The sequence below is a fragment of the Tamandua tetradactyla genome, chromosome 9 (assembly GCF_023851605.1).
Source record: "Tamandua tetradactyla isolate mTamTet1 chromosome 9, mTamTet1.pri, whole genome shotgun sequence".
Classification (NCBI taxonomy): Eukaryota; Metazoa; Chordata; class Mammalia; order Pilosa; family Myrmecophagidae; genus Tamandua; species Tamandua tetradactyla.
In genome coordinates, this window is record NC_135335.1 from 25,586,485 (window position 1) to 25,601,926 (window position 15,442).

Consider the following 15,442-nt stretch of genomic DNA (forward strand, 5'->3'; position numbering starts at 1 on the left):
GTGTGTGTACAATCTTCCTGGATTCCCAGGTGGTCATGACAAGGTCATGACTACCCCCCCTACCAAAAGTTGAGTGGGGGTAGTAGTAATAGACAGAATAAAGTAACGCTATTTCCTTGGTCAGAAAATGTCCAGGCTCATCAAAGTCTACTAAACCAGGATGGACTGAATGGGGGTTGCCCACAAATCCCAGCAATTAGGCATTTCAGAGGAATTTTTTAAAAAGTATAGTAAAGAACTATACTAACTTCAGTTTTCTAAGCCCAAATACAAATATTTACCTGTCATGGGGAGACTAACAATATTAGGGTTTTCACACTCATTAAATCCATTCAACTTTATGATGTACTGATTATCATTATTATTATTCTCACTTTTGAGCTAAGGAAAGAGTCTTAGAGAGACAAAGTTACTTGTTCGACACATTCCATTTAGTAAGTAACAAAGACTGGATTTGAATTCAGGGGTCCCTGCCTCTAAAACTCTCTCTACTCTATCAAGTTTGCCTATCATGTCCAAGGCCATTGTCATTATAATAACTGTCATTTATTGAGCACTTACTATGCACTAGACACACTTAAAGTGCTTTGCATACATTTTCTCTAAGTCTCACAGAGTACTTGCCAAAAAGTTGCCATTATTTCAATATTACAGTGAGTAAACAAGCTCAGGGAGGGTAAAAACATGTGCAAGATCACATAGCTGGCAAAAAGCAACCTTGGAGAAAGTCAACCTTAGTTTATCTGTCAGACAGGAAATGATCTGAAAAAGTGGAATGGGAAGAAAAGAGAGAAGCATGGAGGAAGTAAAAGAAATCTCTGTTGGGCCTCAGGCCTCAGAGGGTTGGGGAGAGCAGGACCGGCTCTAGTTGGGGGTGGGGGCTCCGTGCAAACATTTGTTCCATACACTTCTGACTAGTCCCCTGGGTCCGCTCCCTCTTTCTGCCTTCCCTCCTCCATGCACCACTTTTCCCCTCTGAGGGGTTCACCTCCCAGGCCTTTTTCCTCCCCCAACATCACGGTCTCCCCCAGCTGCCAGTTGTTGCTGTTTCAAACTCGACTGTTCTCCTCGGTACTGAGGCAAATGGAGTCATTAATTACCTTCTATCGGCTGGGCTGAGTTCAGAAGGTGATCAATATCCCGGCTTGTCATTCAGGGCAGCCCATCTATGCAGCCCCAGCCCCACCCCCATGGCAGCACGTGGAGGTCTGGGCTGCCACAGCATGCTCCCATCTGACTGGGAACTGGGGGCAACGTTGGGATGCTGAGGAATGGGGCTGCTCCCCCAAGGTCAGTTGCTGTCCTGACTGGAAGAAGAGTGAGGATTATGGAGTGGGGAGGGGGATGGGCAGAGAGAGGGGGGAGGAGAAAGGAAAGGGGAAGAGTGTGAAAGAATGAGGAGAGAAGGGAGGGAGGGTAGGAAAAAGAAGAGGAGGAAAGAAAGGAGGAAGAGAGGGTGAGGGAGGATGCAGAGTAAGGGAGAAATAAAAAAAGAAAAAGGAAGAGAGTTGAGGGGAGGGATTGCTGCAATGTGCCAGGAAGGGGCTTCAGAGGCAAGGCTGGTGACAGCAAACTTCCCAGGCATTCTTCTCTCTGTCCAAGGGGAAGCTCAAGGGAAAGCCACTGAAAATCTGCCCAAAGCTTTGGCTCTGGGCAAAAGCAGGCTCTGACCAGCCTTCCAGCCCGGGTAAACCACCTGTTATCTTTGACCAAGCGCAGCTTCCAAACAACACCACCCAATGAGTTCATGGTAGAGTGAGAGGCTGGCAGGAGCCACTGGGCGAGCCTGGCCTCAGTCATGCTGTACCCATTTATACCCATCAATGATTTTAACATCAACAAGTACGAGGAGTCATGTCTCCTGGGTTAAAATCCTAGCTTAGCTGCTCACTAGTTACGTGACCTTGGAAAAGTCTCTTGAGCTTTTCTGGACTGAGTTTCCTTGAATGTACCCAAGAGGGTTGCTAACCTCCTCCTGTAGCAGTCTCTCCTTTCCCTATGTTCCAGGAGCCATTTATTTCAGATCTCTATAGTAGAAATATTAATAAAATAATCATAATAATAGCTCAAATCGATTGAGTTCCTATTACAATAGCAGACATTGTGCTTAACATAGACAGTGATTTAATCCTTAAAATAACAGCAACAGGGTGGTGCAATGGTGGCACAGTGGCAGAATTCTCGCTTGCCATGCTGGAGACCCAGGTTTGATTCCCGGTACCTGCCCATGTAAAAGTAAATAAATAAAAAATAACAGCAACAAACATTTACTAAGTGCTTAGTATATATTCAGCACTCATTTAAGAATTTTAAATATACCGATTAATTTTCACAAGAACTTTAAGCAGGAAGCTTTTTTTATGATCCTGATTTTGTTGGTGAAGAAATGAAAGTGCAGAGGGTAAGGAACTTTCCTAAGGTTACACAGTTAACAAGTAATGGAGGAGCCAGAACCAAACCGGGCAATATGCCGCTGGCAGCTGAGCAACCACCCTGGGGAAACTGAGGGCTAGTAGGTTTGGTAAATTTTCCCAAATTACTTATTATGGCCAGTGAATGGCAGAGTCAAATTTAGAATCTATATGCATCAGAGTTATTTTTTAATGTTTTTTTCTAATGTTCTCCATTAAACTACAAATATTTTGAAGGCAGGGCCTCCACCCTTTTCATCTTTGTAAATCTACCAGAGGACCTGGAATATGTAGGTGAATAAAAAGTTGGTTAATTTGTTGAACAGAATTTTACAAGCAAATGTTGATAAATTCTTTACTTGCCTTGCACAACATTTTACCTTTTAGAAGGAAAAAGAAGCAACAAAATTAATTGCTTCTCTGGATTCATAGTTGTCACAGTTTATAGCTGGAAAGTCTCATGGAGATAATTTATCTAATTGTTAGAGATTAAAATAAAAAACAAGCTCAGAAGGGCTAGGTAATTTTTCCATGTCACATAGCCAGTCAATGCTAGAATTGGAACTGAGGTTCCAGGCCCTTTCCACTATTCTAGGCTGCTTAATTCTGACCAAAAGAAAAACTGATAAAAGGTAAGTGATAGAGCATTTGGGGAGAGAGCAACCATATCTAACAGTTGACTAGCAAAGGAGGGGCATGGGACAGAATCTGACTGGAGGAAAGCAAACTGCTGTGTTGAAGTAAAAGGGTGGGCATGTGATTGTGGCAAGAAATACTAGAAGGGAACACACTTTCATCAAGCAGGATGCTTGAGAAATGAAATTCTGACTCTCAATAAAGCTCAAAATGAAGCTCAAAAACTCAGCCTGACAAAATACAGGGAATGGAATTGGGGAAGGGGTAGAAAGACAAGGACATTTAAGGAGTATTGTTGTTACACAAGGATGAGCTTTAAAATATGATGAGCCAAGATTTTAAAAGGACATGAACACCAAATACAGTGGAAGTATATGCAGCCATTTAAAAAGTCATGTTTTCAAAGAATATTAATGATATGTTAAAATGATCCTGATATAATGTTAAGTGAAAATAGACAGATACAAAGCTGTTTATACATTATCACTCTGATTTTGATGAACAATTATATATATAAATTATATATGCACAGGAAAAAAGATGAGAAAGAATGTGCCAAATAGCAGCAATGGTTTTTTTCTTGGTGTCCTCCGTTGCCAAGATTGGCAGTGGTTCCATTTACACCAACAGTTTCTTCAAGCCCTCCAGGAAGAGGGCTTGATGATTGATGTGCTCAATCTCTTCACAGTTCCTCCAAAGTCTTCCCCTTAGCCATCCAAAACACCGTTCAAACATATCTGGCATTTGCAAACCGCAGCAGCAACCCACTTCTGGTACCAAATCTGTTCTAGTTTGCTAGCTGCCGGAATGCAACACACCAGAGACGGATTGGCTTTTAATAAAAGGGGATTTATTTTGTTGGTTCTTCAGAGGAAAGGCAGCTAATTTTCCACTGAGGTTCTTTCTTACATGGAAGGCACAGGATGGTCTCTGCTGGTATTCTCTCCAGGCCCCTGGGTTCCAACAACTTTCCCCGGGGTGACTTCTTTCTGTATCTCCAAAGGTCTGGGCTGAGCTGCTAGTGCCAAGATGAGGAATGCCGAGCTGCTTAGCTGTGCTACATTGCTATCTCTCATTTAAGCACCAGCCAATTAAGTCAAACGTCACTCATTGCAGCAGACACGCCTCCTAGCTGACTGCAGATGTAATTAGCAACAGATGAGGTTCATGTACCATTGGCTTATTTCTGCAGCAACAAGACTAGGTATGCTCACCTGGCCAAGTTGACAACTGAATCTAACTAACACAGCCACCTCCATGAAGACTTCCCCAGTTGCCTTGGTTGGAAGCAACTGCTCCCTGTTCTAATGTACATCATAGCACTTACTACGCAGATCACTGCCCCTATTGCATTCTCCGTGTATAACGGTACATGGTGTGCATGTCCATTTCTGGATGAGATTATAAGCTTCTTGAGGTCAAGGATTGAATAAATCAGTCCCAGCTGTGCTTTATACATAGCAGGCATTCAACTTGCTCATCAACTTAAATTGGATTTTTATAGGTTGATCTATTGATTATGGATATAGTGAATGTTAACATTTGACAAAGAATCTACTTCCTTGTTTTATGGACAAGATGAAGAAAAGTGAAATGATTGGTAGTTTTTGGGTTCAGTGGTACCTAAGGCATTCATTTATTGAAACTTGGAGGGAGGTTTCCAGTGGTTGACCATGTGGCTTGCCTTTAGTTTCTCTACTTAACTATTAAAACAAGCAAACAAAAAAACAAAAAATAGAACAAAACTCTTTGGATGAAGGCATAGAAGACATCCTTATGATCTTAATCAGGTAGAATTTTGAGCCCAACCCAACAAGATGAAATTCAACAGTGATAAATGGAATGCCCTATGTTTAGGTTAAAAAAAAATCAATTACACAAGTGCAGAATGTGTAGACCTGGTTTGATAGCAATTGATGTGAAAAAGATCTCGAGGTTTTAGTTGACCACTGACTCAATATGAGCTTGAGTCTGACATGGCTGCTAAAAAATTGAATGTAATCTACATTATAGATGTAGAGTCTCCAGGTGGAGACAGGCAGTGGTTCTACTGTACTTAACATTGGCTAGACTATCTCTAGAGTTCAGTGTTCATTTAAGAGGGACTTTAACATTCAAGAATGAAACCAGAAATGGATAACCAGGATGGGGAGGGACCTCCGTCAAGGACAGGAACACCAGCTCTTAAATCTACCCAGTGCTCAGCTCAGAGTCTTGCCAGGTCTTGCTCAACAAATATGGTGGAATGAATGGAAGGGAGGGAAGGTGGTAGGGAGAAAAGTGAGAGCGGCAAATGGAGATTTGAACTACCCCACTTTGTGGTAAACATCTATCTCATTTTTAAAGATAAGGAAACTAAGATTCAGACAGATCTTGTAATTAGTCAAAGGTCCCAGACCAAGTGAGGAATGGAAGTCAACCTCTCACCCAAATATTCAGACTCTAAATCCTGTGCTCTTTCCTCAATACCATATTGATTCAGGCTAAAATCAATACCATATTGATTCAGCATGTGGCTGTCCATCTATGTCCTATGTCCAGGTGGGTCTGTGGCCTCTCAGGCAGTACTGCTCAAGAAGAGAGTTCTGTTGTGAGTAGCATAGAAGATCAATAACCCTTAAGAAGGTGAGACTCATCCTGGTTACCACCCTCAGCCAAATCTTTCCTGTCTGATCTTCTAGCCCACTTCCCTCAATTCTGATTGAATGTATAGCTATGTCACCATTTAATTAATTAATAATTGTTGGATGCATAATAGTCTTGCCTTCCCCTATAGACTGTAAGCTCTTTGAGATCCGGTCATGGTCATTGGCTCCTCTCATACATCCCAAAAGCAGCTGGCACTTGGCTCACACTGACACAACACTTCCCAAGACAAAGTGTACATCTTTTCAATATCCCAACCATTTACACACCAAAGCAAAGTTGAAGTCATAGACCCTAGCTCTCTGAAATGCTTTAGGGGAAACCAGCCTGGGGACAGAGGATGGCCTGAGCAATCATTTCAGGCTCTCATATTTCCTAACCAACGTGTAGGGAAGAGGGCATCTGCAGGAATTTTACCAGCACAGTTACTTTCCTCACTTAATGAATAAATTAGCCCCTGCAAAACAAGGGCTCCCAGGTTACCTTTGGGAAAGTGTAGCCTGGTTAGCCTGAGCTGTGTGACCAAGAGTGTGAGGAAGAAGTGGAAGTAGAGTAAGTGGTGCAGGTGGGGGAGAAGGGAAGGGAAGACAGACCCAGGGAGGAAGTGGAGGGGCCAGTCAGAGAGAAAGGGGAGGGGCCAGTGGGTTTGGGAGAAATGATCACTGTGCCTCCCTGTTGGTCTGCTGGCAGGGGCTGAGGCTCCCAGCTCCAGGGCTGGTGGGGAAGGAGGGCTGGCTGAGTGTCCATCTGCTGGGAGCTGGGCCCTCCTCCTCACCCTTCTCTGGGCGATAGGGAGGGAGTGGGGTCTTCCACCTTTGCCCCCCTGGGCTCAAGCCAGAGCCAGAACCAGTTAGAAACCTCACTGGAGCCACGAGGGGAGGGGGCTTTCTTAGCTCAAAGGACACAAGCAAGGCGAAAAATTACATACCAGGCCTCCCTAAGTATGCTTGTTTCGAGAAACTGCTTGCATTTATGAAGTCTTTGGTGCAGAAAGCAGGGTTGCAAATGACTGCATCAGAGCGACAGTAAAGGCCATTAATTTCCTGTTATGTTTTCTTGTGTTGGGGACTTTATTAATTTAATTTCACACTTTGTCAAACAACAGCGAGAGCTGACACTGCCACACCGCCATGGCTGGGGTTTTCTTTTTGTGTAGCAAGGCTTTGCCTGATATGCAAATCAATGCTATTACCAGAACCAATAAAGATGTGTGGAGGGAAATGGGAAGGGGTGAAGGGGTAGGGGAAAGGAGAGAGAAGGGGAGAGAAAGGGTGAAAACCATCCTAGGCCAGTTTCTGCTTTCCTCTGTGCCCAGCCTCTCCTGGCTTCCCAGAGTACCCTCCACAATCATCCTTCCCTTTCCCTTCTACCATCTTCTCCCTTGGATTCACTGTCTTTGGATGACTCATTCATCCAAAATGATGAATTTCATCATCCAAAATACCCATTGGTCCTAGTTCCTGGCAGAACTTGAATAGGGACATGGAGTTCCCAGGAAGAAATGGGAGGTGGGCTTCTCCCCACTGCATGAGCCCAGCTGAGATTCACTCCAAGAGTCCCGGGGAACAGAGAGTGGGTGCTGCCCAGCCTGCAGGCTGGAGTAAGGCCTTTGCTATATGCTTTTCTTTCCATTTCCTCTTCCAAAACACCCTTTCCTGTAAGGTCAAGGACCCTGGCCCTCTTACATATTAGTAGTGTCCAATGCGCACCCTCCCCCATGTGAACCCATGGGCTTATGCACATGAAGAAGAGTCTAGAAAGGTAGATACTGCCAGCAGCTTGTAAGTCCCTCTGATAGCTCCCAGTTTACCTTGTGACCCATTTATTTCCTATGAATTCCAAGAAAAAAAAATTCAGTCTCTAATGGTTTCTCCTTAAGGGACCCCAGTAGCAGTCTTCAGTAGGTCAAGGTGTCAGATAAAAATAGATCCCAAGCACCAAAAGAAAAGGTGGGTTCCTAGGAGATCCAATGATACCACGTTTTGGCCCCTTTTACCACCTAGCCGGCCTCAGACCCATTGCCCCAACACCACCCACAGTGCCCTGCACCTAAGTCGGCTTCCATATGCTGACTGGCACAGGAAGCCCCTACTGACCCGGCCCAGCTGGCTGCCCCAGTGGCCCACCCAGGCACCCATTTTGCCCATGTCTGTGTGGGCCACACTGCCAATGCAGATGGAGGTGGGGGTCTGGGAGAGGAGAGGGGAGGAATTAGTCATGCCTACCAAACATACCTATTTGCATTCCTCCTCCATTCGACTTTGCAGTCTGCCAGGGCCTAGGGGAGTGAGCTGAGTGCATGTATGTGGGTGTGAGTGTGTGAATCTCTCCCTGTCACTGGCTTGCTCACTCTCCTGCCTACACTTTCTGCTTCAGGAACTGTTTGGCAGGCTCTGAGAGGCTATTGGATGGCATCCAGCTCTCCCTAGGAGGAAAGCCTAAACTTCATAAACTGCATTTCCTTTAATACAGGTACCTGGGACTGCTTTCCTCAGGCTTTTCTTCCCTCCTCTTTCCTGCTCAGTCTCAATCCCATTTTATCCCCACCCCTGTGTACACTTAGACCACACACGCACACACACACACACACATTACAGGCAGTACTTCTGAAAAAGATGAAGGCTAGGGCAGGAGGGAAAAGTAAAAGGTGTAAAAGCCCTCCTTTGCACAGAAAACCAACACAGGGCCTGGGGACCCCTGGCCCCAGACCTGAAAGGGCCCATCCCCCCCATGAGAGGCCCAAGCACCATCTCCAGGGGAGATGAGCACACAAGGTGCTTTGAGACAGGCAGGCAGGTAGGCAGCTGCCTTGGTGAGGGAGGGGTTGCTGACATTTCATGAGGATGGTGAAATTAGGAGTCACCTAGAGGCTGGGGCCACAGGGTTCCCAGGAGGGGAGGGAGAGAAAGGGAGGTCTGCTAGCAAGTTGAGGTTTGTGAGGCCTCCCTTGTCTGGTGCTGTCAAGGTCAGCAGGTTTGGGTTCACCAAAGGATCAGGATGGTTTGAATTACTGGCTCTGCTGCATCTCCGCTCTGAGGCTGGTGATCTGTCTCCGAGCCCCTGAACCAGGCCCAGCCCTCCCCTTTCCTTTCATGCCTTTCCACCCCCACAGGACAGAACAGAGCACGAGGGTCCCAGAGAGCCCTAAGCTATCAAAGCACTGAGGAAGGCAGGCTGGAAAGGGTCCTTCTCTGGTCTCAGGGCCCCACTTTTGTATAGGCAGTGATAGTGTGGGAGGTTGCCAGGACCCCTTCCTCTGGCAGACAGCAATCCTGGGTCTACCCAGCTCCATTCTCTCCAAATCCTCTTTCCAAGGGGACCCCATGCCAGTTGTCTGCCTTTCTCAGCTGTCCATTGGCCTGAAGATGACAGGGCACTCAGGGAGCTGTGAGCAGCAGGGCCTGGGGGACATCCTGGGTGCTGGCTCCACCCTCTGCATCCACAGCCTGCACTTGGGGGAGAAGGGCAGAGCTGAGGCAGCAGATTTCTTGTTTGGTGCCCTTGCCAATAGGGGAAGGAGAGTAGTGCCTACCTGTGGGGCTGGAAGGTGGCTGCCAAGTGGGGGACAAGGAGTCACAGACATATCCTGACAAGTTGGGTGTGCATACAAGTGCACCCAAGTTTGCAAACATGGGTGGGGAGTGCCTGGTGACCTTTGGTGAAAAGTTATAACACCGGAGCTACACCAACCCCAATTTCCTTGACCTCTACTCCAAGTCTGTTCATTCTCTCCTGGGAGATAGGTGACCCGTCTACTCTGACTTTTGAGGACTAAATGAAAAAATACTCTCTTGTGCTTCATCTTAAAATAAGTCTAACTATCCAAAATGACCTCATTACCCCATCTTATTTCCATAAAATCTCTGAAGCCCTCAACTCATGGAGAGAGATTTTGGACCCCTAGGCTCTCTGTTCTCCTGTTACACATGCAGTAACAATAAACGCTTTCTGGCTTTGAAACCACAATGTCTCAACCATTCGTTATGGAGGGCATCAGGCAGAAGAATCCACAGCATTTGCCAGTCACCAGTGTGAGGCCCAGGTGGAGATCAAAGAGCCTGAAAGGCAGTGACAGACGACCCCAGTGATGGGGTTAAGGCTCTCATGGGCCAGATGACCAAGTACACTGTCACCATGATAGAGAGATTTATTGAATTTGCAATGACCCTGGTTCTATGTGAGGAAAAAGGGAAAGCAGACAGGCTGGGTGAAGACTCTGTGAGAATCAGCTGTGGTTAGAGATGGTGAGGGCTGGATGAGGGCAGCGTGACAAGAGAGGCTTAGGGAGAGATGAGATCAGATAGAGGACTGGATCCTAAGGCAGTCTGTGAGACTGGCTATAAATGAAGGTGGGAACAGAAGAGATGAGCTGAAAAGCTGACAAGGGGTTTGGCCCAGGCATCTGCATGACGGCAATCATCCTCCATGAATAAGGGATGCCTGGCCAAGGAGTGTAGATGATGGGAAATTGGAATGAGTTTTCTGTGGGAAGAGTGAGATTTCAGAAGGCCATTAGAAATCAGATTAGAAATAGCATACACCAATGGTGATATAAACAGCTTGGGTGCAGACTGTTCACAGGACCCCATAAATGTGATGAGTCATCACTCAATGAGATGACACTAACACTACAGACTTCTACCTCCTGGGGAGACTGCAATGGTTAAAATCACAAATCTCCTCCTGGTTCAATCAATCTTTATGTTTCCCCATCGTGAAAGACATCATAAGGAGCCTTGCCATTGAACTGCCAAAATTTGGGGACATATGTTCCAACTCGAGTTTGCCTGAATCCTCTCTCCAGTCCCATTCCCCACCGTGGGAAAGGAGAGGTTTCAGAAGTCCTTTGAACATCTGATTAGAAAGATGAAGGGAATTAGGGATTACAAATACTTCATATGCTAACTGTCTTGGTTCTAAATGCCATCTCTCCTGGCATGACTGCTACCTACATCTCTCCAGCACAAATGTTTCCTCACAGTCCAACATCATGCACAGTTGCCCCCAGAATGTCCAAGAGCTGTCTCTACCCTGCCCAACCCATACTCTGGCCTCCTCTCCAAACTGACTCCTCCTTTCTCTTTCTCTGTTGCATGCAAAGGGATTCCATCCAGATAGGTATTCAGCCCAGACCTTAGTGGTCTTACTTGACTTCTTGCTTCCTACCTCACAGCCGTTCTCCATGACCTTTCCTCATCTGGCTCTTCTCCTTGGTGTCCCCCTTTTACTGTGGTCAGAGCCCCCTATGTCTCTGACAGGATGACTATTTTTGTATCTGAAATGTATGCCTGCTTCTTCTTTAACCCTACAGTTCCTCCAAATGTGAAAAATGTGTGTATTTTCATGTTCCAGTGTTTTATGTACATGCATTAAGCAAAATCACACACTATATGCATAATGAAACATGTATTCATCATGATCATGATAACTTAGGCTATCATTTCTGGACCCTTTTTCTTCTTTTCCTATCAATTCCTGCAAGAGTTGTTCCAAAATTCCCTATTTAGATTTAGATGGGTCATTTGCATATTTTAGCTTGACCTTTTCTTCAAACCACGAAGGAAGGTTCAAACCAAACATACCTCGGTACATTGTCCTGGACTTGGTACCCTTCAGTATCAGGAATGGACACTCAATTTGGGTGATGTTTTGGTGAATGTTTCTGTTCCTTGGTATTGATGACCTTTTCTCATGATCTGATGGGACTTTGCACCTTGTACTGCCAATTTGCTTGATGTCTCAAATGAGCTCTACAAGAAATCAAAAATAGCTTTTCAATTCTGACAGTTTTTCTTCAATACAACATGAATATTTCATACAATTCTGAGAATCTTACATTAAATCTACCTTCTTTACATGCAGATTCTGTGGGGGCTCTGGGTTCAATGCTGATTGTATGGTTTTTCCTATCCAGGATGTCTTTCATAGCACATGTTGATTATTTTGGGTGTGCTGCTTACAAGAATCTTCAAATCACCCCACTTCCTGTGCTGCTCACTTCCTGATGCAAGTCTCATTGCTAATGAAGGGGTCAAATCTTACCATGGAACAGAATGGGCTACCTGACCCCAGTCCTCAAACACAGCTGTGAGCATGCCTTATTTCCTTTCTGATGGCTGTTGGTTGCTAGTGGAATCACTGCGGGTTAAGCTAAAAGAAGGCGGCAAAGATATGAGGATGGACAAAAGATGGGTCATATCCAAACATGACTAGAAGATAAAGAATGTGTGTGTAATGCAGACAGAAAACCATCCCAGTTACACACAGAAACTCAGTAACATACAAAGGCCCTGCCTGCCCACAGCCTGTTGTCAGTAGGTTGCACCCACTATCAATGTGAGTGGGCAAGCAGGTACACTTGATCAAGGAGGAAATAGTAGAAGGAAAGATGGAGAGCAAAACATATACACTGTAAGGGGGAAGTGAGTTATGACAAGACAAAAGAAATAGAATGGATATAGATAAAAACGTACTAATGCTTTCAAGAAAATATTACAGGAATTAAAGATATGTGTATACATTCATATAAAGACATACACAAATGCACACACACACACTCACAGAAATATGTATCTGAATATGTGTCCATGGACATTTTTATATGAACAGAGTGGATACTGCATCCACCGATCCTGAGGAACCACACTGACAAGCCTATTGCATTCATGTCCTATCTCTCTTGAAGCTAGTAGAAGGGGAAGCCCATACACCCACCCCAAAAGGCATACAACCAAACCCACCCTTGAAAGCCAATGAATGCAACCAACATAAATTCTGCCCTCTTCAAAGGGTACTTGAAAGAGAGTTGCAGTCAGATACCATACTGAGGTCCCCCTTATCCCACTAGCACAAATGGATTCAGGGGCAAATGTGTACAAAGTTGTACTGGGAAAGCACAAGTCTGGTGAGTCTCATCTTCCATGGACAGACAACTGAGTATTGACTCTTCCCCTCTAAACTGGTCAATAAGTGCTAAATTCTACCATCATGACAATGAAAGAATGAGAAAAGAGGAAATAAAATGCCTAGTTGTCACTAATTCTAAGATCTAGCTGAAGCAGTCAGGCTTATATCCTTCGAGGATCAGTGAACATACACATTTTAATGGGTGGAGAAATTCTAGCTCATGTATCTTTGAACCCCAGACCTGGAACGTTTGAGTAGTGTAATTGATTTAATGGGCAATGGTGAAAACTTGGGAATGAGCTACAGAAGAATGAGGACAGTGGATCGTCTATACATCCCAGTGTCACCCCAATGTGAAGTGTCTTGGGGTTCTGGCATGCCAAAGCTTAAAGTCCATTCCCAGATAGAGATATTCAATAATACCCCTAGCTAAAACATTGGTGGCCATGAAATTTCCATAGTCAAGTGCTAAAGCAGCCCTTCCTCTCCAGAAAATGACTCTGTGGGTTGGTTTAGCCACTTTCTCACATCTGTCCAGCAATTTGTGTCTACATCCACTGTTCTTTACCAGAAACATTGGAAAGGCCTCAAGAGGCCTGAAGATGAAAGGCTGATAAAGCAACATGATTTCTCCTCAAAACAGAAAAAGAAAATGGGTTTAGTCCCTTGTTACACCAGTGATGATGAGAAAGTCATTGTTGCTGGAAAGCTGATGTTCAGAGGATAAAGGATGAAATTCAATAGAATTCTTAGTAGGTCAGGAGACAACAGGGGTATGGGGAAAGTATGAGAAAGGAAGGGTACAGAATAGATGATGTGCAGAAAACTGGCTCTTGGAATGAGGAGTCAGGGTAGGCCTCTGAGGAGGAGACACCTAGCAATGAGGGACACTGGGGCAGCACTGAAGGATGAGTGTCCAGGACAGGAGACAGCCCTAACCAGGCAAGATCTGCATGGTGAGTGAGTACATGAGAAATCAAGATGGAAGGGATGATGATTTTGATGAGCAAATCATTATAGAAAGATTCCTTTTTCTGCTTTCTCAAGTGCTGGAGTAGACAGGGAAATAACTGAGACCTCTGAATTGCTGTCCAGCTGCCTTGATATCTGAAGCAATTGTAAAAAGCTCTTAAAATCTGGCTTTGTGTTAGTAAGATATAGTCAGTCACTGGTAAGGCAAAGGCTCTAATGGTAGTGAAGTCAGCCATTAACTACTTGTTCATAATGGTTTACACCTTCATGCTGAAGTGATAGCTCTGCCTCCCCTCCTTTCAACACATGATCTCCTCTTGAAATGGTAATGATAACATGTGCCCCTTTTCTGCTTTCAACTTAAATATCCAAAATGATCTCTTCACTCCATCTTATTTCCATAAAATCTCTGAAGCCCTCAACTCAGGGAGACAGATTTTGGACCCCTAGGCTCTCTGTTCTCCTGCTACATGTGCAATAATAATAAATGCTTTCTAGAAGGCTTTGAAACTGCAATGTCTCAGCCATTGGTTATAGATGGTGCCAGGCAGAAGAATCCATGGCCTTTGCCAGTCACCAGTGTGAGGCCCAGCCAGAGATCAGAAAGCCTGGAAGGCAGTGAAGGACAACCCCAGTGAGGGGGATAATGCTCTCATGGGCCAGATGACCGAGTGCACTGTCACCATGATGAAGAGGTTTATTTAATTTGCAATGATCCTGATGCTATGTGAGGATCAAGGGAAAGAAGACACGCTGGGTGAAGACTTTGTGAGAATCAGTTCTGGTTAAAGATGATGAGGGCTTTAGGAGGGTCACATGAGCAGAGAGGCAGACATAGAGATGAGATCCAACAGAGGACAGGTTCCTAAGGCAGAGTCTGTGAGACTAGCTAATGCCTCTCAGTGTAGAAAAGATGAGGTAAAGGTTCACAAGGGGTGTCATAAAGGAATGAAATGTGAACCTTCTTAGCCCTGGAGGGCAGGAATAACTCACCTACTTCCCTAGACCACATCAACAATGAGGAGATCTTAGGTTCTCCTCTGCAGTCACAACCAATTATCCTTCAACTGAAAACACTGTAGAATCAAAACCCATAGTTCTAAGACCTCCCTCTATGAACACACGTGGTCAATCTGTCCTGAAAACACCTTCACATAGCAGTATAGGAACCTAATATTAGGACAACACTGCAATTTTTATTTCATCAACCCCATGCATCCAAGCCATAAAAACCCTGTCCTCCACCAATTTGGTGCAGTTACTCCATATAAGCTCTGCCTCTGCGGTTTTGTTTCTTTCTGAAATAAAATCTTTTGTTGAACTTCTTCATTCTCACCTCAGTCTTGGAGAATTTGCATTTCAACTGGTACCAAAATCAGGGACCTGGATTGAGGTGACCCCCAGTCCCTGACCTTGCTACCTGGGAAGCAATGGGCAGTGACAGTTTGCCCAGGCTTATTTCCAGATCCTGGTCTGTGGGCCCTGAGTGTTGGTCCCCCTCTGGGTCTTCCTAGAAGTCCATGAGTTGACTAATGGACTAATTAGTCCCTGGACTAATTCTGCCTTGCAACTGGGGAAGTAGCAGGCAGCAGGAGCTTTTCCTGTGCTTACTCTGCAATCCTGACAGACTGGTACAAGGCAGGGCTCAATCCTTCAGACCCCCTCTGGACTCACAATGCAAACTCCACCTCAATAGATGGATAAAGCCCAGGAAGGAACTCAAAATTTCACCCCATCTTACCTACACCAAATGATAAGTCCACTTTGCCTGCCCATGTTGCTACCTGATTCTTTGGTGGCATGGGTACAGGGCAATTCCTTCCCTCAATGGCACACTCTTGGAATGGGTGCTAAGGCAGTACAAAATATTA

The 15,442-nt window shown here is 45.0% G+C and overlaps 1 pseudogene across 1 annotated transcript in view; it reads right to left on the reverse strand.

The window, feature by feature from the left end:
• LOC143646847 (paired box protein Pax-2-like) overlaps nt 1-15,442 on the reverse strand; it is a 50,856-nt pseudogene that overhangs the window by 26,313 nt on the left and 9,101 nt on the right. Inside the window, exon 2 of the transcript XR_013157666.1 lies at nt 11,276-11,443. The product of XR_013157666.1 is annotated as a paired box protein Pax-2-like (transcript). The remainder of the gene's footprint in view (nt 1-11,275; nt 11,444-15,442) is intronic.